General features: G+C 43.1%; 1 protein-coding gene across 5 annotated transcripts in view; it reads left to right on the top strand.

Annotated features, from left to right (window-relative positions):
* MGAT4A (alpha-1,3-mannosyl-glycoprotein 4-beta-N-acetylglucosaminyltransferase A) overlaps positions 1–22,924 on the top strand; it is a 160,938-nt gene that overhangs the window by 71,666 nt on the left and 66,348 nt on the right. The window lies entirely within an intron of this gene.

Here is a 22,924-nt window from a genome sequence, read left to right on the forward strand (position 1 = left end):
AACTTATATAAGCTAGAACCTTTCTATGAGTAAGTGCAGAGCCAAACAGACATGCAGATGGTTCTAGTTCTGTTATCAGAACACGCTGAGAATTCAGCAAACTCTAAGGCCTCCTTTTAAAAGTTTTAGATTACTCCTCTTCAAATGTTAAATTAGAACAACTTGGAAGTCAATTCTAGGTCATATTGCTCTCCATTTTTCCTGCCTGTCAACCATGACCATCAGTCTGGATATTACATTTGGTTAGCTCTCAATCTCCATAAGCTGCAGAAAATGTCCTTGGAGCATCTCATGCAGATTGATAAGAGTGTAAGTGAAATTAAGACAAAAATTCATAGTGAATTTATTGCTACATGCATTTTTTTCCTGCATTATATTAAAGACGATAAAATTACTTCTAGTTAATGTTTTTCTCATTTCAACCTATAAAATTTAGACACTTTCCTTTTCTATTTTGTTTTGCTGGGGTGGTGAAGAAGAGGGATTGTTCTCTGCTCTGAGGATAACAATTATCTGATATCCACTCTTTTCCAAAGGTAAAGAAAAGGAGTCGAGATCTGGGTTCAATTCTCAGTTCTACCACAGATATCCTGTGTGACTTTAAACACATCACATTTCCATACCTCTGTTTTTCATCTCTGAATCTGGGTAATTCTTCCCTTCTTCACAATGGTGATGAGGATGTGAAAATCATTCATATTTGTGAGGTGTTCCAAGATTCCGATTAATAAAAGCCACATACATGCCTGTAGATAAGCAAATTGCAAAATTTAAAACTGCAGCTATACTTTCTCTGGCAGAAGAGGGCTGGATGTGGCTTCATCTGGAGTCGGTCACTGGTGACCCATGTATCAGCTGTACTCAAGATGTTGTTTAGGAACAACACCATGAACTTCTCACACTCATCCTTGTGAGTTGTTGGCTCAGGAGTGAAAGATTAGGCTGAGAACCTGAATTTGAATCCCTGGCATGTCTAAGCATAGTGTACTTGCCACTGTAACTCTTGGACTGGCCTTGCTTTCCTTCCTTTCTCTTTTTTCCTCTTTCTTTACCATTCTTTTTGCTGTATTTTGTATTTTTCTTAAGATCCAGCTTCTTGTGGGCATAGTGTAAAATTTGCCTCAGGAAACTTTCCTTGACAACCAAAACTGTTTAAGAAATATTTCTCACTGAGCAAGCCAGGTATACTTCAACTTTTTGCCAGCTTCTGCAGGCTGGAATTGGTAGCTCTATTAGGAGTCTTGTTTGGTTATTTGAAGGATAGACCGCTACTGTTTAATTAAAAGCCTGATCTTGCACCACTAACGTCAGTGAGGATTTTGCCATTGATGTAATAGAAATATGATCAGGCTTCTGATGCACTGTTGGAAGCCTGCAACAAAAAACTTGTACAGCTACATCTAACAGAGAGGAAGATGGTGCCAAATATAACAGCTTACCATCTGTGGTAATTATGTCTGTAGCTCTGGGTCTTTCACTGCTTATTGATTTTATTTCATCCAAATATCAGTATATGGCAAAGCTAATTTTCCCAATAACTATACAGTGGCTATGCTGCCTCCACATCTCATTTGTCAGAAGTTTACTTCAGTAGCCAGACGATCCTTTTCTGCCATTCCCCGACCCCTTCATTGTTTCTCATTTTTTACCTGCATTTTATTTCAAAATCTTTTCTAGATGAATATTTTATGTTCATAAATGTAAAGGAATGACTGGAGTTGGGATCATCAGTTCTTTATATATACCTGTAAGCTAGTTATAGAGCAGGCAGATTCAGAATCTTTGCCTCTTCCCAGTCCTGGGCTGCGGTTATATAACTAGTGAAGCCCATAGGGGTTTTGCCACTAACTTCAAGAAGAGCAGGAGAGCATGCTTAGTAGCGAGGAAATGATTCAGCCATTAGGGTCTGCCTTCTCTGGGTAAGAAATTATGCCACCATCAAGTTGGTGAAGAATGAGATATACATTAGTTTATAAAGGGACATGGTCAACTTGAAAAACATTTCTGCCTACATTTTTTTACCTAGTTACAAGTAACACCTAAGATACTGTAATTGAAAATTCAATGGAAAAATATTTTTCTCTGCTTTTTCAGTTTTATTTTACCTCATCACCACCAGATTTGGTCTGTATAGGTCTGACCCCAGATTCTCCCCATGAGACACCAAAGTGGCAGTAGTACCAGCAGCTGGAGCTCCCTGCTTGTGAGGTCCATCCCTGGATTAGACAGTGATGCGAGCTGGACCCATGCAAGAGCTCTCCCCTTAATCTGGTTGATTATGTGAGGCAGAACACCCTCCATTGCAAAGGAGCAGCCCTTGAAAAACCCTTTTCTCTACAACAAGCACCAGAGGTGGGGGTGGCTGGAGCAGGGTGCCTGTCAGAGCGAGAGATCTGCATCTTCACTCATGTTTTGACAAATAACTCCTAATTCTTCAAGTGCAGCGCCCCTTCAAGAATGAGCACAGGAGCAGAAACCAGACCCGCTAAGCCCATGGCATCATTCTGCAGGGCTTCTCATGACAGTAAGGGGCACTCTCATAAGTATAAGAACATATCTTCTTTCAAGAGAAGGGATCCCTCCCTGACTCCATCCAAGTCTAGTGAGTCCTCATACGTGGTCCCTAAATACTTAGGCTCGGTTAAATCCTCCGATCATGAGGTCAAAGTGTGAAGGAAAAAGGGTCTGCTGATACCGATGTAGGTTCTGATTCATAAGCCTAAATATTGGCACCTCCTGACACTATTTAAGAGCTTCAAAGTAGACTCTTTGGTGGTATTGATCTCTCTCTCTCTCTGCAAGACCTGCCTCCTACACTGACCATGGATGTGCCAGAGCTGTCAGTCCCAACTACTGGCATGCCTTGGGCTCTGGGACTAACTGAAACTTGCCCCTCACTGTAGGATATCTGTACCCTGCCTTATCCTTGGTTTCCTTTTCTTTCGGGTCTCACCCTCCTGAGAAACATTGTGATACCAGAGGAGAAAACTACCTCGAGGAGATGGGAATGTTCCCCTCCTAAATCCTTAGGCAGAAGCTTTCACCCACTGGTACCAATGGCTCTGTTGGTTGAGCAGGAACCGGCCTTCTCTTTAGAGGAATTGGAGGCTCCAGACATTGCTTTATGCCCACACAGGGAGGTGAGTTCAGAGAGAGATTCAAGGCAATTCAGGTCTGTCCTTCACCTAGACACGACTACCCAAAGGACTGATGGTACCTGATCATAGAATCATAGAATACAGGGTTGGAAGGGACCTCAGGAGGTCATCTAGTCCAACCCTCTGCTCAAAGCAGCACCAATCCCCAACTAAATCATCTCAGCCAGGGCTTTGTCAAGCCTGACCTTAAAAACTTCTAAGGAAGGAGATTCCACCACCTCCCCTAGGTATAGCATTCTGGTGTTTCACCACCCTTCTAGTGAAAAAGTTTTTCCTAATATCCAACCTAAACCACCCCCACTGCACTTGAGACCATTACTCCTTGTTCTGTCATCTGCTACCACTGAGAACAGTCTAGCTCCATCCTCTTTGGAACCCCCTTTCAGGTAGTTGAAAGCAGCTATCAAATCCTCCCTCATTCTTCTCTTCTGCAGACTAAATAATCCCAGTTCCCTCAGCCTCTCCTCATAAGTCATGTGTTCCAGTCCCCTAATCATTTTTGTTGCTGTCCGCTGGACGTTTTCCAATTTTTCCACATCCTTCTTGTAGTGTGGGGCCCAAAACTGGACACAGTACTCCAGATGAGGCCTCACCAATGCTGAATAGAGGGGAATGATCACATCCCTCGATCTGTTGGCAATGCTTCTATGTATACAGCCCAAAATGCTGTTAGCCTTCTTGGCAACAAGGGCACACTGTTGACTCATATCCAGCTTCTCGTCCACTGAAACCCCTAGGTCCTTTTCTGCAGAACTGCTGCCTAGCCACTCGGTCCCTAGTCTGTAGCGGTGCATGGGATTCTTCCGTCCTAAGTGCAGGACTCTGCACTTGTCCTTGTTGAACCTCATCAGATTTCTTTTGTCCCAATCCTCTAATTTGTCTAGGTCCCTCTGTATCCTATCCCTACCCTCCAGCGTATCTACCTCTCCTCCCAGTTTAGTGTCATCCGCAAACTTGCTGAGGGTACAATCTACACCATCCTCCAGATCATTAATGAAGATATTGAACAAAACCGGCCCGAGGATCGACCCTTGGGGCACTCCACTTGATACTGACTGCCTACTAGACATTGAGCCATTGATCACTACCAGTTGAGCCCAACAATCTAGCCAGCTTTCTATCCACCTTATAGTCCATTCATCCAGCCCATACTACTTTAACTTACTGGCAAGAATACTGTGGGAGACCATGTCAAAAGCTTTTCTAAAGTCGAGGAACAACACGTCCACTGCTTTCCCCTCATCCACAGAGCTAGCTATCTCGTCATAGAAAGCAATTAGATTAGTCAGGTATGACTTTCCCTTGGTGAATCCATGCTGACTGTTCCTGATCACTTTCCTCTCGTCTAAGTGCTTCAGAATTGATTCCTTGAGGACCTGCTCCATGATTTTTCCAGGGACTGAGGTGAGGCTGACTGGCCTGTAGTTCCCAGGATCCTCCTCCTTCCCTTTTTTAAAGATGGGCACTACATTAGCCTTTTTCCAGTCGTCCGGGACCTCCCCCGATCGCCATGAGTTTTCAAAGATAATGGCCAATGGCTCTGCAATCACATCCACCATCTCCTATAGCGTTGATGCCGTGGGGGCCCTCTCAACCAGTCGACCCTTCATATTAGACCTAGTGGGGCCCATGGGATCCCTATGGCAGGCATCCTGATTCCATCCATGAGTTCTACCGTACCTCTCCCACTAGTCCCACGCAGGGCTCTTTGAGCAACTGTGACAGGTCAAATGTCTCGTGTGGTTCCCTCCCAAGAACTTTATCAGCAGCGTTCTTACAATGACAAACCTTTATATGAGAAATGGATCATTTTGTGACTAAGGGAGAAAAGCGTACAACACAAGCCAAAGTGAGGGCAGCAGCGGAAGTTCTAGCAAAATGCAGAAGCTGAAAATATGACAGCTTATTTCAAGCTGGGCTTTACGTGGAGTGGGTCCAGCGATGCACCGATGCCTCAATCTGTTTTATGGGGTGAAGTACTGGTGAACAACAGTGTATGGCCCTGCAAGCCACACCAGCATCTCGCAACAAGACACACTAGCTTAGTATCTAAACCCATAAAGTTTTTCCAGCGGAAGCTTAATGAGTTATAAGACACACACAAAACTTGTTGAAGTGTATAGCGCTGTTAATAGGAAGGCTTCTTGCCGTGTGGCTTTGTGCATTGCCAAAGATGGAAAGCCAATGACATAGGTGAGAAACAATAACTAGCTGCAAAGGATATGTGCGTGGTGATGGTAGGAGAGAAAGCAGCATCACAGCTAGATGTGATCCCATTTTCTAATGAGAGTTTCACGCTGTATTGTGGAGATGGCCACCGATGTAAAAGACCAGCTCCTAGAAAGTGTTAATCAGAGCCCATATTATTTAATTCAAATAGATGAGTCTATCAATATATCAAATGCTGCACAGCTACTCGGGTATATTTGTTTTTCTGTAGCAACAGAATTAAATGAGGATTTTCTGTTTTGGTGTCCACTTCCAACACAAGGAACTGGTGAAGAGTTTTTTAAACTATTAAATAATTTTGTCCAAGACACAGGCCTTGATTGGGGATGTTGTTTTGGATCGTTCTACGGGTGGTGAAACCTGTACCACAATGGGACCTCAACCTCATACTACTATCAGAACTTGCTAGACTACCATTTGAATCACTGCCCACATGTTCTATGACTTACCTTTCATGTTCTATGAAAGTTACCTTTTTAGTTGCCATCACAAAGGCCAGAAGGGTGAGTGAACTGAGAGCACTCACAGCTGACCTGCCTTATGCTATTTTTCATAAGGAGTATATTTCCTTTCACCTTCATCTGAAAATCGTCCCAAAAGTAGTTTTTTTCACATAAATCAACCTGTCCACTTACTGGTATTCTTCCCAAAATTTCATGCTTTCAATCAGGAGAGAAGACTTCGTTCTCTAGCTTGTTCTACCTACAAGGATGAAATGGATTAGAAAATCACCAAGGTTATTTCTCAGCTTAGCGGAATGGTCACAAGGACAGACATAGAGTCTCTGAGCAGATCATATGTGGATCTCCAGCTGCATCATTCTGTGTTACCAACTGATACATATACCTCCTTTGGATGGTGTGAGAGCCCATTCGAGAGCACAAGCAACCTCAATGGCATCTCTTTGAGAGGTACCTGTACTGGACATCAGTAGAGCGACTACCCAGAGCTCTATCCATACATTCATGAAACATTATGTATTTATTCAAGTGTCCTCTGCAGCTGTTGGGGCTGTAGTATTACAAGAACCTCTACCAACGGCATCCGTGCACTGCCTTCCTGTTAAAATACTGCCTATTAATCACCCATGTGTGGAATACACATAGGGACCAACTCTTGAAGAAGAAATGGGGGTTACTAACCTGTAACTGGAGGTTCTTCGAGATACATGTTTCCAGTATATATTCCACTATCTGCACTCCTTCCCCTCTGCTTTGGATTTGTGATGAGAAAAACTGGAGAGGCACTGGTCCCCAATGTCACTTACTCCCTCATGTCAGAGCATGAGGAGAACTGCCCAGCCATGGATCAACGGACATCACTTAGAAATCTCTGGTCTCAGGTGCATGGTGTGCATGGGTACCCATGTGTGGGAAAACAGACAGGGACCACACATCTCGAAGAACCTCCAGTTACAAGTCAGCAACCTCCATATTAATAGAGTCCATGATCAGAAGGGTCCATTGTAATCATCTAGTCTGACTTCCTAGAGCCTGTCTTTTAGAAAAACATCTAGTCTTGATTTAAAAGTTGTTAGTGATGGAGAATCCACTATGGTCCTAGGTAAATTGTTCAAATGGTTAATTACACTGATGGTTAACAATTTACATATTTTTTCCAGTCTGAATTTGTCTAGCTTCAACTTCCAGCCAGTGGATCATGTTACACCTTTCTCTGCTAGAGAGCCCATTATTAACAATGTGTTCCCCATGTGGATGCTTGTGGACTGTAATCAGTTCACTCCTTAACCTTCTCTTTGTTAAAATGCATAGATTGAGCTTTTTGAGACTATCACTATAAGGCATGTTTTCTAACCCTTTAATCATTCTCATGGCTCTTCCTTGAACCCCCTATCCAATTTATCAACATCCTTCTTGAATTGTGGGCACCAGAACGGGACACGGTATTCCAGCATCGGTCACACCAGTGCCAACTATAGAGGTAGAGGTAAAATAAACTCCTTACTCCTTCTGGAGATTCTTCTCTTTATGCATTCCAGGATCGCATTAGCCCTTTTGGCTACGGGGTCAGATAGGGAGCTCATGTTCAGCTGATTATCCATCATGACCCTCAAATCTTTTTCAAAGTCACTGCTTCCCAAGATAGTCCCCTTTCTGTAAGTATGGCTTACATGTTTTGTTCCTTGATGTATATATTTACAGTTAGCCATATTAAAATGCATATTGTTTGCTTGCATTCAGTTTACCAAGTGTTCCAAATTGCTCTGAATCAGTGACATACCCGCTTCATTATTTATCATTCTTCCAATTTTTGTGTCAACTGCAAACTTTATCAGAAATGATTTTATGTTTTCTTTGAGGTCATTGATAAAGATATTAACTAGTGTAGGGCCAAGAACTAATCCCATTAGAAACATACCTGTTCTATGATGATCCCATGTTTGCAACTATATTTTGAGCTTTATCACTGAGCCAGCGTTTAATCAGTTTAAAAGTATACCATGTTGATTTTATATTCTAGTTTTTTAATCAAAATGTTATACCAGATCTAATGCCTTATAGAAATCTGTGTATTATATAATCACTATTACCTTTATCAACCAAATTTGTAATCTCATAAAAAAAAATCAAGGTAATTTGACAGGATCTGTTTTCTATAAACCCATGTTAATTGTGATTAATTATGTTACTGTCCTTTAATTCTTTATTAATTGAGTCCCATATTAGCTGTTCCATTGTCTTACCCAGGATTAATGTCAGACTGCCAGACCTATAATTACCTGAGTCATCCCATTTACCTATTTTAAATGTTGACATAATAGTACCTTTCTTTCAGTCTTCTGGAACTTCCCCAGTGTTCCAAGACTTATTGAAAATCATCATTCACAGTCCAGTGAGCTCCTCAGCCATTTCTTTTGAAACTCTTGGATGTAAGTTATCCAGGCCTGCTAATTTAAAAATGTCTAACTTCAGTAGTTGCTGTTTCACGTCCTTCTGAGATACAACTGGAATGGAAAGAGTACCTTCTTTCTCAATTATGGTTTTTTGGGTGTCTAGTAAATTGTTCTAAAACAATCCCCAATTATCATTCACATTTTTCTGATTAAATTCTTCCTCGCAGCAGATTTGGCTCATAATTATTCAGCTATGTGAAACTGGCCTTTTTAAAGCACCAACTCCTCTGTGTGTATGTGTGTGTGTGTATACACATACACAAACACATATATGTATGTATTACTGGTCTGGACTTTATTCTGTTTTCACATTATAAATGAAATTAAGTCATGATCACTTGTCCCTAAACTGCCTTCAACTTTTTTATGCAGTGATTATGCAAATTGGATATCCACACTCAGAGTTCAGGGAATTCTAAAGTGCCTGTCAGCTTGATAGCTAAGCACCAAATTAGGCAAGTGCTGGAATTGTATAACTGAGAAAGTTATCCAGTTATGCCTCAATAACTGCAGCATCCTTGCTCTTTGATTTGCTGAGACAATTGTATTTCATATAACTTGGATTAATTAATCATATAATCATATTTGACTAAGAATTTGCTCATTAATTAGGAAGGATTACAAATTTTATTTTTATTTTATCAGTTATTTTAAAAGTGGGCATGATTCATCTTTGTATTCCATCTCCATTACATATTGAAACTCTTGGGTTCTTTTTCACTATGTAACTAGTTTATATACTTGCCAGCTCAGTTTGTGACATTTAAAATATTTATTTAATCTTATCTTACCTAAGTATTGCCCTTCAGAATACCCTTGAGGTACTGAATTGCAGAAATGATGAACTCCAAATTACATTAACTATATACAGTATTTATTATGGAAGGGATTGTAGTTAATTTGGGAAGTATTATTTTGAATTTGTCTTTACCATTATAAACATTACTAAATAATAGGTTTTGTTTAAAAACTTTGGTGGGCTTTGCCACATAGTTAAAAGTGAAAAATATTTTGTGGCTCCCCGAACAGGTTTGTCTCAGTGAAGCATGCCTGCTTAAATAACTGCAAACTAATCTGAAATAAATATACCTCTCAATAATTTATTCTAGAGATATTTCTAGCACAAATCATTATGTCTACCCACTTTAATCAGTGAATACCCTCTAACACCTTTGATAAAAATCGTAATCAGGATATATTCAGAACTATTGAGATCTTGTTTTGCATTCTGATTGATTGTCCCAAGACATTAGCTGACTTTCTGGCAGCTTTCAATCAGTCAGTAGACATCTCATATTAGCTAAACATTTTTTAGTAGTTTTGTACACTGTTGCCTAATTAGTAGGGCTGTCGATTAATCGCAGTTAATTCACATGATTAACTAAAAAAATTTAATCTAGAATAAAAAAGTTAATCACAATTAATCACACTGTTAAACAATAGAATACCAATTGAAATTTATTAAATATTTTTGGATGTTTTTCTACATTTTCAAATATATTAATTTCTATTACAACACAGAATACAAAGTGTACAGAGCTCACTTGATATTATTTTTGATTACAAATATTTGCACTTTAAAAATGATAAACAAAAGAAATAGTATTTTTCAGTTCACCTCATACAAGTACTGTGGTGCAATCTCTTTATCGTGAAAGTGTAACTTACAAATGTAGATTTTTTTTGTTGCATAACTGCACTCAAAAACAAAACAATGGAAAACTTTAACTCCTAAAAGTCACCCAGTCCTACTTCTTGTTCAGCCAATTTCTAAGACAAACAAATTTGTTTACATTTACAGGAAATACTGCTGCCTGCTTCTTATTTACAATGTCATCTGAAAGTGAGAACAGGCATTCACATGACACTTTTATAGCTGGCATTGCAAGGTATTTCTGTGCCAGATATGCTAAACGTTCGTATGCCGCTTCATACTTCAGCCACCATTCCAGAGGAGATGCTTCCATGCTGATGATGCTCGTTAAAAAATAATGCCATCATTAAATTTGTGACTGAATTTCTTGGGAGAAGAGTTCTGTCTCCTCTTCTGTTTTATCTGCATTCTGCCATATATTTCATGTAATAGCAGTCTCGGATGATGACCCAGCACATGTTTGTTTTAAGAACACTTTCACAGCAGATTTGACAAAACACAAAGAAGGTATCATGTGAGATTTCTAAAAATAGCTACAGCATTCAATCTAAGGTTTAAGAATCTGAGGTGCTGTCCAAAATCTGAGAGGGACGAGCTGTGGAGCATGCTTTCAGAAGTCTTAAAAGAGCAACACTCCGATGGGGAAACTACAGAACCGGACCACCAAAAAAGAAAATCAACCTTCTGCTGGTAGCATCTGACTCAGAGGATGAAAATGAAAATGCATCAGTCCGCTCTGCTTTGGATCATTACTGAGCAGAACCCTGCTACGGGTTGGGTCACAGAGACCACCTTGGGACTTCCACCTGATATGCTGAGACTATCTCTGATCCCGTTTTCCCTGCCAGCTTGGGACTTCAGTACCCTGTCTTGCTGAGCCAGACACGCTAGCCTGCTGCAAACACAGACCAAGTATGAACCACGTCCCCCAAAAGCTGCAGACTTAACAGAAAATTGCTTAGAAAGTGCTCCTGTGTCTAGCACCCAGATATCCAATTCGGTCCAAACCCCAAATAAATCCATTTTACTCTGTATAAAGCTTATACAGGGTAACTCATAAATTTTCCACCCTCTATAACACTGATAGAGATGCACAGTTGTTTGCTCCCCCAGGTATTAGTCATGAGCTCTTGGTCAATTAATAAGCAAAAGTGATTTTATTAATCATAAAAAGTAGGATTTAAGTGGTTCCAAGTAATAACAGACAGAACAAAGTAAGTTACCAAGCAAAATAAACTAAAACATTCAAGACTAAGCCTAACACTGTAGGAAACTGAATACAGATGAAATCTCACCCTCAGAGATGTTCCAATAAGCTTCTTTCACAGACTAGACTCCTTTCTAGTCTGGGCCCGATCCTTTTCCCTGGTAAAGTCCTTGTTCCAACTCAGGTGGTAGCTAGGGGATTTCTCATGACTGCAGCCCCCTTTGTTCTGTTTCACCCTGTCAAGGTTCCTCCCCCACTCTGAATGCTAGGGTACAGATGTGGGGACCTGCACGAAAACCTCCTAAGCTTATCTTTACCAGCTTAGGTCAAAAACTTCCCCAAGGTACAAAATATTCCACCCTTTGTCCTTGGATTGGCCGCTACCACCACCAAACAAATACTGGTTACTGGGGAAGCGCTGTTTGGAAATGTCTTTCCCCCCAAAATACTTCCCAAAACCTTGCACCCCACTTCCTGGACAAGGTTTGGTCAAAAGCCTCACCAATTTGCCTAGGTGACTACAGACCCAGACCCTTGGATCTTAAGAACAATGAACAATCCTCCCAACACTTGCACCCCCCCCTTTCCTGAGAAATGTTGGATAAAAAAGCCTCACCAATTTGCATAGGTGACCACAGACCCAAACCCTTGGATCTGAGAACAATGAAAAAGCATTCAGTTTTCTTACAAGAAGACTTTTAATAGGAATAGGAGTAAATAGAAGTAAAGAAATCCCCTCTGTAAAATCAGGATGGTAGATACCTTACAGGGTAATTAGATTCAAAACATAGGCAAAACCTTAAGTTACAAAAAAGATACACAGACAGAAATAGTTGTTCTATTTAGTACAATTCTTTTCTCAGCCATTTAAAGAAATCATAATCTAACACGTACCTAGCTAGATTACTTACTAAAAGTTCTAAGACTCCATTCCTGGTCTATCCCCGGCAAAGGCAGCATAAAGAAAGACCCACAGACCCTTTGTTTCTCTCCCTCCTCCCAGCTTTTGAAAGTATCTTGTCTCCTCATTGGTCATTTTGGTCAGGTGCCAGCGAGGTTACCTTTAGCTTCTTAACCCTTTACAGGTGAGAGGAGTTTTCCTCTGGCCAGGAGGGATTTTAAAGGGGTTTATCCTTCCCTTTATATTTATGTCACCCCCCATTTCATAGCTTTGGTGCAAGGCGGGAATCTTTTGTGTCTCTGGGTGTCCACCCCTCCTTCTAAATGGAAAAGCTCTGGGTTTAAGATGGTTTTCAGTACCAGATGACATGGTCACATGTCCTGTGAGACCCCAAGCCTTCATTCTTCCTGGCCTGACTCACAGGAAGGCTTGCAAGTAAACAGAGCCATCTATAGTCAATTGTCCTAGTTGATGGGAGCCATTAAGCTTCTAAGTCACCATTAATGGCCCACACTTTGCATAACTACAGTAGGACCTCAGAGTTATATTTTATATCCCTAGTTTCAGATACAAGAATAATACATTCATACAAATAGGATGAACACACTCAGGAGATTATAAGGTTTGTAATGATACCTTACAAGAGACCTTTTGCATGAAGCATATTCCAGTTACATTATATTCACACTCACTAGCATATTTTCATAAAATCATATGGAGTGCAATGTCACAAACCCATCATCAGCATGGATGCATGTCCTCTGGAATGGTGGTTGAAGCATGAAGGAACATATGACTCTTTAGCGGATCGGGCACGTAAATATTGTGACGCCAGCTACAACAGTGCCATGCAAACACCTGTTCTCGCTTTCAGGTGACATTGTAAAGAAGAAGTGGGCGGCATTATCTCCTGCAAATTGTAACCAAACTTGTTTGTCTGGGCGATTGGCTGAAGTAGTACTTAGTGGACTTGTAGGCTTTACATTGTTTTATTTTTGAATGCAGTTATTTTTTTGTACATAATTCTACATTTGTAAGTTCAGCTTTCATGATAAAAAGATTGCACTACAGTACTTGTATTAGGTGAGTTGAAAAATACTATTTCCTTTGTTTTTTACAATGCAAATATTTGTAATTAAAAATAAATATAAAGTAAGCAGTATACACTTTGTATTCTGTGTCGTAATTGAAATCAATACATTTGAAAATGTAGTAAACATCCAAAAATATTTAAATAAATGGTATACTATTATTGTTTAACGGCATGATTAATTGTGATTAATTTTTTTAATCGCTTGACAGCCCTACTAATTAGTGCTAATAATCTGTTATTAACATACATAGTGTATTTGTGTCTGGATACTCGAGTAAATTCCTTTTCTTGTGTGTGGTGAAATCCTATTTGTAAAGCACATGGCACACTTTTGGAATCATAGGCCTGATTCAACAAGGTATTTAAGCACATGTCTAACTTCTCTATATATAATATATATAACCTGAATACAGACTTGCTTGCCCAATTATTAATGTATAATATATTATAATTGGGCAATCAAGTCTTGGTACTACCAGTTAGTGACCTGAATTTTCATGGACCACATTGAAACTGTACCCCATTAGGATATTAACTCTCTTGCTTAAGAAATCTCATGTTAATATAATATTGTGTGTGTACATGTAAAATGCTATTTATTTATATCTTTCATAGAAGTTAATATGTATTATTTCCTTGCTCTTTCCCCCTTGCCCTTAATAAATTGCCAGTAGAATGTTTTGATGACAGATATCTTGCATTAATGTTCATTTTTGCAGTGTTAAGGCTGAGAAATAAAGTATGCAAAGTCAGAAAATGCAGTTAAAGCTGCACATTCCAACCTTAGTGCTGTATCTTTGTGCTTTTGTCTTTAAAATATGGTCTCCTTTTATGTCCTTGTCAATTAATACAATATAAAACACAAATTTGAATTCATATACAACCTTGTATACTGTAAATTACAGCTCAGTCTTCAAATTTTGCTTGTTTTTTTTTGTCTTTGGTGCTACAAAACAAGTCATCAGAAGAAACGGAGATCAGTAGTTTTAAAGTTATGAGTCTTCGCAATCATCATGCTGAAACTTTTTCTGTTTTATCAGCTCAAACTTAGAGTGTTTTAGAATGTTGGGAGAATGGAGTTGGGCTATGAAATACTTTAGCTTGGACTCATTTGCAGATTGATCGTAGAATGGAAGTGGGAAAGGGGATATTTTTATAGTGACACGAGGGTAAACGCGTATGCTTACAAAATGCATAAAGAACTCTTGAACACACACAGCAGAATTACACATTTTTAGTAACATTTTTTTTAAAATCCACAAAGCAAAAACTTCTTAGAATTTTTTTTGTTTGTGCTAATATATTAAATGTCACTTGGTATCAGTCAGCATTGCCCATCAGCCCCCTTCATCATGCCCTGTGACTCAGCCTTTCCATGACTTCCAATCTCTCAGTCCTCCCCTCCTTGCCATCCCTTCCCTTTCTTCCATTGATATGGTTGTTGATTTTCCCCAGGGTTCACTCCCCTCCACCCTTGACTCTTTCCCTTCTTAAGATCCATCCTGCTAACCCCTGTTCCTGACTCAGAGCATCCCTGGTAGAAATTCCATGATCAGGCTAACTTCCTCAACTACAAATTTGTTCTCTCTTCCTTCAGTTCTGACGTCTTCCTACCTAAACAATTCTGCTTTTCCATTTTAATTGAATCTCATGCTCTTGACCCCAGCCATCTTTTCACCATTTTTGACTCATTCCTCAAATGCTGTCCTCCTTCAACTTGTCTCTCCACATAGGATCTCACGAATTCCTTCCAAGAAAAAATTGATAAAATATTGCACAATGACCTTTCCTCTCTCCTTGGCTTCCCTTCCCATCCTACAAATCTCTCCTCCTTTTCCCTTCTCACAGATGTAGAAGTTTCTCATCTGCTTTCTTCCTCTAACTCTCCATTTGCCCCAGTGACCCCATCCAATACCACCATATCATGATCTCTTTGTGCCCACTTATTTTCTCCCGTACTCTTCCCATTAAACTCTCCCCCTTCTCTGGCTCTTTCCCCTCACAATAAAAGCATGCTTTAGTCAATCCCATTTTAAAAAAACAAATCCACCCTTGACCCTATTTGCATCTCCAACTTCTGCCTCTTTTCCCTTTCATCGCTAAGCTCATGGAATGCACTATTTACAATTGCTGTCTGGAGTTGCTCTCCTCCAATTCCATCCTATACCCTCTCCAGTCTGGCTTTGCCCCTTGAACTCCACTGAAACCATTCTTTTCAAAGTCTCTCTAATGACATCTTCTTAACCAAATCTCAGCATCGGTACTCCACCCTCATCATCCTTGATCTGTCAGCCACTGTCAACTATACTCTGCTTCTTGAAATCCTGTTCTCTCGTAGCTTCTGTGACTTTATCCTCTCTTAGTTCTCCTGCTATCTCTTATCACTCTTTCATCATGTCCTTTGGCAGATCCTCATAATCTCCCTCTCACCTCCTTCTCCCTCACAAAAGACTGTCCTTCGTACCCTTCTCTACACCATATCTCTGTGTAACCTTAACCGCAAACACAAATTCATCTACCATCTTTGTACGGATGATTTATAGAACCATGTGTACATTCCAGACCTGTTTCCTTTTGTCCAAACTAAAATCTCAGCTTGTGTCTCTGACAGCTCCTCATGGATGTCTGTCTGCCAGCTCAAGGTCAACATGGCTAAAACACAGCTCTTAATGTTCCCCCCCCCAAAATACTCCCAACTATCATTTTTCTTGATGACTGTGGACAACATTCCCATCCTGCCCGTCAGTTCATCTTATAACCTGGGCATCATCTTTGACGCAGACCTCTGTACAGGTCTTCATATCCAGGCTGTGTCTATATCTCATGGATTCTTTCTGCATAACATCTCCAGGATATGGCCATCCATGCATCTAAAACATTTGTCTAGGCTTTTGTCATCCCATGTCTCAATTAGTGCAACATCCTTCTCTCTGACCTTGACAAATGCAGTCTTGCCCCACTCATATCCATTCAGAATGCTGCTGCTGCAAAGATAATTTTCCTAGCCTCTTGCTTTGACCATGTCATTGCTGTCTTTGCATCACTCCATAGGTTCCCCCTTCTCTATAGTGTCAAACATGAGCTACTTCACTTTCAAGGCCCTTTGGAGCCCACCCTACCTATCACCTCTCATTCACTATCCGTATGTTGACTCCTGCTTCCAGTTAGCCAATCATAGAATACCAGGGTTGGAAGGGACCTCAGGAGGTCATCTAGTCCAACCCCCTGCTCAGAGTAGGACCAATCCCCAATTTTTGCCCTGATCCCAAATGGCCCCCTCAAGGATTGAACTCTCAACCCCAGGGTTAGCAGGCCAGTGCTCACCCAGCCTCCATCTCCTACTTGTTAAATTTTCAAACAAGCATCTTCATGCTTCTTCCATGTTGCCTCTCACAAATAATAAACAGTGCTGTCCCTAGCTATTGTGGGGCCTTACACAGCCCCCCTGTGGGGGGGGGGGGGGGGCTGGCTTAGGGAGGCAAGCGGGAACCGCCCCCCAGCACTCACCGGCGGCGTGGCTGGGGCTGGGTCGCTGCACTTTGTGCCACTGGTGAGTGCAGGCCCGGCCCTGCTGCAGTCCTCAGGGGAGTGGGGACGGGGCTGGGGCAGAGTAGGGGCAGGAAGGGGCAGAGTAGGGGCGGGGGATTTGGGGAAGGTGTGGAGTGGGGGCGGGGTGGGGGCAGAGCAAGGGTGGGAAGAGGAGGAGATGGGGCGGAGTAGGGGCTGGAGCCATGGGGAAGAGCTGGGGCAGAGGCTGGAGCAGTACGCAGCTGCGCAGGGCAGTACCCCAAATTTCCTGGGGCCCTACGCAGCTTCATACTTTGTGTATGGGTAGGGACAGCCCTGATAATAGTGTCATTATAAATAAGTGAAAACACTATCATTATGTGGAATTACTACTTGTATTGTGAATGTGAATATTCTTGAGTACTAGTTCATCTAAAGAAAGAAAAGAAGAAAATATCTGAATTCATCATTGATGTGGTATAAGGAAGAAATTCCAGAGTACTTGCATTTCACTCTTTCCTTATTTAGGAGAGTATAATCTAAGTAGTTTACCTTCAGTATGCCACTCGTATCTATTTCAAAAAGGTTCTTGGTATAATAATCAAATTACTTTGTATCCTTCATTGAAAATATTTAATTTATTTATATTTATGTTTTTATAATCTTACTGGATTAAATTAGAGACTAAAATTAGGAAAACTGTTCCACATTTGTTTCTTGAGAATTACCTACAAGAATGATCAAAACCATTTGATTCTTATATATTTTTTGTAAAGCTCAAACACCATCATGGCAATGCCTTGGAAAAGCCGACAAGACGTAACCTTTTGCTTCTATATCCAGTACTAAGACAGGTGGCAAACAACGGCTTGCGGGCCAGATCCAGCAGCCTTTCCCCACCCTACCTATCACCTGTTTTAAGCCAGCCTGCGAGCTTCCGCTGGGGAGTGTGCTCTGGGGATTGCTGCGCTCCAGCTGGGGTGCCAGGTCCGGGGCCGCACCACGCGGCTCAGCCCTGCTCTGGCACGGCAGCCAGGGCATCGGGTCAGGAGCCGCTCCAGCCAGGGTGGGGGGCCACACCACGCAGCTCCCGGAAGCCGTGGCATGGCCCCACTCTGGGGCGCAGGGTTGGGGGCCACACCACGCAGCTCCTGGAAGCAGCTGCATGGCCCCGCTCTGAGGGTTGAGGGCCGCACCACACCACGTGTAGGAGCTGGAGAAGGGGCATGCCACTGCATCCGGGAGCCACTTGAGGTAAGTGCCACTCAGAGCCTGCAGCCCTGATCCTCCTCCCACTCTCCAAACCCCTTGATTCCAGCACGGAGCACCCTCCTGCACCCCAGACCTCTCATCCCCAGCCCTACCCCAGAGGCCGCACCCCTGCCCCAGCCCTGATCCCCCTCCTGCCCTCCGAAACCCTCGGACCCAGCCCAGAGCACCCTTCTACACCCCAAACTCCTCATCCCCAGCCCCACCCCTGAGCCCACATCGCCTCCCATACCCCAACCCCAATTTTGTGAGCATTCATGGCCCGCCATACAATCTCTATTCCCCGATGTGGCCCTCAGGCCAAAACGTTTGCCCACCCCTGGTCTAAGAATTAGTTTATTTTTTGTCAACATGGAGTAATAAAAATATCTTTTTAATTAAAATTAAAAAGACTGTCAGTAGATCATTATATATTGAGTTAGGGGCCAAAAAACAATACAAAAGAAACAATCCAATATCATTTTAGTTTTTAAAATGTCAGAAGTAAACTCATTGCTTTAAGAGATTAACTCAATAATTGATGTATTCATGTGAAATTGAGTCACCTGCACTTCAAATCCAAGCCTCTTTAGGAAAAGTCAAGAATAAATAAATAAATGCCTCCATTTTGGTGTTCATTGTAAACTTGGCAAATGTTGAAAACTAAAAACCATAAAGTTGTTGTTCTTTGAGTGCTTGCTCATGTCCATTCCATTCTAGCTGGGTGCACACCCACATGCACAATCGTTATAGATTTTTGCCTTAGCAGTAACCTGAGTGCTGCGCTCATGCATCTGTATATTAGGCACCACTGGCCCTACGCCCTCTCAGTTCCTTCTTAGTGCCCATGATGGTTGTTCGGATCGCTTTATCTTGCATGGAAAGAACATTAGCAGTTCTTAACAGCCCACTGTTGTTCTCTCTGTATATAGTTCTTAGGTACTTAGTTCACCATTTAGTTAAGTGTTTGTTGTTAGTTTAGTTGTTAGAGTCCTGGCTGGGACTTTGCCCTGTTCCCCAGGCTTGAAACTGTGTTCATGCAACAGGCTGATGCCTGTTAGTGACCCCCACAGCAACTGTTTGAAGTGCTTGAGGGAATCCCATATAAATGACAAGTGCGGGATTTGCAAAAATTTTCATCCCAGAACCCAGAAGGCACGGGATATCCACTTGAAGGCCTCCTCATGGAGGCTGGACTTCGTCTGGTGTCAGAGCCTTCCCGATTGGACTCTGTTCCTAGCACCTCGGCGTCGGTGTGGAGCACCCTGCCGGCACCAAGCTCTCCCCAGCACTGTTCCTCCTCATCTGTACCCAAAAAAATGGCAAAAGAAAAGAGGTGCCCTGGCACCATTTAAGCAGGGGCAGGGGGCTCTGGGCAAAGGACCTAGTTCAGGCCACATGCCTGCCCAGAGCTACAAGGGAGTACAGCTACAGTGGGACCCCCTAGCCCACCCAGGGATCTGCCTCCAACTCCTGGGAGCAGCAGGGGACCCTGGCTACTACTGGGACCATCAACACCTGAAGTTGCCCAGGTGGACAAAGACCTCATGGGCCTTCTGGTACCACAGACACCGCACCAGGCGCTGGATATGGCTATGGCCCTGCAATCCAAGGGCAACCTGGCCATGGGACCCCCGCAGAGAGCAATGGAGCACCATTGGTCCCCAGATTGTAGGCGTACATCCCTGGCCCCATGGCCTAGAACCTCAGCCCCGCAATCTCAGCCTCCAGACAGAAGACCCAGGTCTCTGGCACCTCATTCTCCTTCCACGAGGCATGGAACTCCGGAATTGAGGCACCGGTCTCCATACTCTTGGTATCAGCCAGCTTCTCGCCAGAGATTGCCTCAGTGCAGGTCCCTATTGTCTAGATGATCTCTCAGGCGTTGGTCCCACCGGCATGGGACTGCTCTCCATCGAGGCACCAGTCTCTGCCGCCTCAATACTGCTCGATGGACAGGCGCCACTCTCTGCCCTCTAAGCATCGGTCTTTGTGAAGGGTCAGCCGGCAGACTCAGGTTTCCACAGCTCCGCCTTGGTCACCTGAAGGGGAATGGTCTGAGTCGAAGCTGGAGTTCAGCCCCTTGGCGAGAAGGCAAGGATCCCCATTGGCCCACCAAAAAGGCATGACATCTGCAGTGGCAGCAGAGCCAGTGGCCTGCTCAGTGGCCTAGTTGGAACCCTTGGGGTGCGTCCATGATGCCAGTTCCATATTCCCACCACTCCTCCCTGGCCGCCTCAGGCAAACTGCCCCTGGTACTACTGGCACAGTATTTGGAGCACGGTATGGAACCTGACGCGAGCGTAGCACATCAGGTGCTGATGCCCAGAGAGCCATCCCCAGAAGGGGAAGGGGAACCTGCCTGTCCCCCTGCAATGCCGTCACTGGACGAAGCAGCGGCGGTTGTCTCCCAGAGTGATAACCCATCTCTCTCCCCCGGACTATTTTAAGGAGCACCAGGCCCTCATTAAAAGGATTTCTGCCAACCTAAATCTAGAAATTGAGGCGCAATCAGATGACCTTTTCAACGTCATCTCTACCACCACCCCGGTCCGCGTCATGCTGCTAGTCCACCCAGGGGTCCTCAAGATCGCTAAGGCATTGTGGCAGACCCTCTTCCATTCCACCCACATCCAAAAAGATGGAAAAGTAGTATTATGTCCCTGCAAAGGGGTTTGAATACGCCTATACGCACCCACCAGCTGGGTCACTGGTTGTGTTCACAGTTAATGAAAGGGCAGGCGAGCGGCACCCCAAAGAATAAAAACGCCAAGAGGCTGGATCTTTTTGTCAGAAAGATTTATTCAATGGCCAGACTGCGATTTCAGGTATCTAACATCAGGCCCTGTTTGGCAGTTACAGTTTTAGTCTGTGGGACTCCCTTGGCCAGTTCAAGGAGGACCACGCCAAGGAGTTTGCCACAATAGTGGAGAAGGGCATAGCAGTGGCAAGGGGCACTCTCCAGATCGCCTGGGACACTACGGATTTGGCAGCCATGGATTTGGCCTCCGTGGTGGTGGTGAGGCTCAACTCTAGACTGCACTCCTCGGGCTTATCCTCGGACCAAGGTATTAGGCCTAAGCGGGCTCGCTGCAGTCAATCCTGGACTACCTTCTGCATCTCAAGCTCCAGGGTCTCTGTTTCATCTATTAAGGTCCACTTGGCTGCCATTTCGGCCTTCCACCCTCTGCTCCAGGGCAGGTTGGTTTTCACTCGTGACATGATGATCAGGTTTCTCAAGGGTGTGGGGTGACTTTACCCCCACATCCGGGACCCCGTCCCTCCTTGGGACCTGAATCTTGTGCTGCCATGGCTCATGGGTCCCCCCTTTGAGCGTCTGGCTTTCTGCTCCCTTCTCTCCTGGAAAGTTTGGTTGCTAGTTGCACTAACAGCCTGCAGGGTCTCTGAGATGAGGGTGGTCACCTCAGAACCGTCCTATACAGTGTTCCACAAGGACAGGGTTCAGCTGTGTCTGCACCTGACTTTCCTGCCCAAGGTGATTTCGCAGTTTCTTACAGGTCATGACCTATTTTTACCTTTCTTCTTTCCAAAACCTCAAGTCGGAGGAGGAGTGCAGATGGCACACTCTGGACATCAGGAGGGAACTAGCCTTCTACATTCAGAGGACCGAGCCATTTCATCAGTCAACACAGCTGTTCGTCACGGTGGCAGACAGGATAAAAGGTTGTCCAGTGTCCACTCAGAGAATTTTATCCTGAATCAGTGCCTGTATCTGCTGCTGTTATGATCTGGCGAACGTGCCTCCACCAGCGGTTGTGACTGCCCATTCAACTAGGGCACAGGCTTCCGCAGTGGCTTTCCTGGCCCAGAATATCTGGATGCTGATCCAGAATATCTACAGGGCTGCTACCTGGTCTTCCGTCCACACATTTAAGTCTTATGCACTTACCCAGTAGGCCTGAGACAATGCTAGATTTGGGAGAGCAGTGTTGCAAGCCGCACAACCGTAAACTCCGAGCCCACCTCCAAGGGTACTACTTGTGAGTCACCTAGAATGGAATCAACATGAGCAAGCACTCAAAGAATAAAAAATGGTTACCTACTTTTCATAACTGTTGTTCTTCGAGATGTGTTGCTCATATTCATTCCATTACCTGCTCTCCTGCCCCTTTGTCGGAGTTGCTGGCAAGAAGGAACTGAGAGGGCGTAGGGCCGGCGGCATCTAATATACAGACGCATGAGCGCAGCACTCCAGAGGGCGCTACTGCCGACCCTACGGATATTGCTAAGGCAAAAATCTCTGATAACTGTATATCTGGGTGCGCTCACACTTAGAATGGAATGGACATGAGCAACGCATCTTGAAAAACAACAGTTACGAAAGGTAGGTAACCATTTTTTCTGCCCAATCTGAGGGTGAAAGAAAGGGAATGGTATTACAAATACAAATATATAACAAAATGCAGTCTTGCTAAACTATGCCATTCACATTTTCTGGCTGTAATATGGAGCAGCAACTAGCCACATTTATCCTGGTTGCAGATTGCTTTGGGTTTTGTTTTTGTTATATTTTGTTGCCTTGGTGACAGATATCTTCTTAAAAAGAAAAGGAGTACTAGTGGCACCTTTTTTCTTTTTGCGAATACAGACTAACACAGCTGCTACATTGAAAGATATCTTCTTGGAAGCATTTCAGCTAATTTCAGTAGGAAAGGTGAATTGTAGGCAAATTTAACCAAAACACGATTCTGACTATTCACAAATCCTTCCATCCTCTTTCCTTGTTCCCTTTGGTGAGGATATATGCTTTCTCCATTTACATCTCCATAGCAAACTATTATTGAAGATTAATCCTTTCGTTCTCTTTCTCCTTCACTGTCCTACATAGATTCACCACTCCTGCAGCATGCTATATGTAAACACCACAAGCCTGTTTAGTGGCTGCAGTTCTAAACTGTTATGTCTAAAGGCACAACAAACCAAAGTTTCTAAGTAGTTATTCATTGGCATTTCCACCCCGAAACATATTTTTCCTTGTTTCCTGCATATTAC

This window comes from Lepidochelys kempii, chromosome 1 (genome assembly GCF_965140285.1).
Source record: "Lepidochelys kempii isolate rLepKem1 chromosome 1, rLepKem1.hap1, whole genome shotgun sequence".
In the NCBI taxonomy this organism is placed as follows: domain Eukaryota; kingdom Metazoa; phylum Chordata; order Testudines; family Cheloniidae; genus Lepidochelys; species Lepidochelys kempii.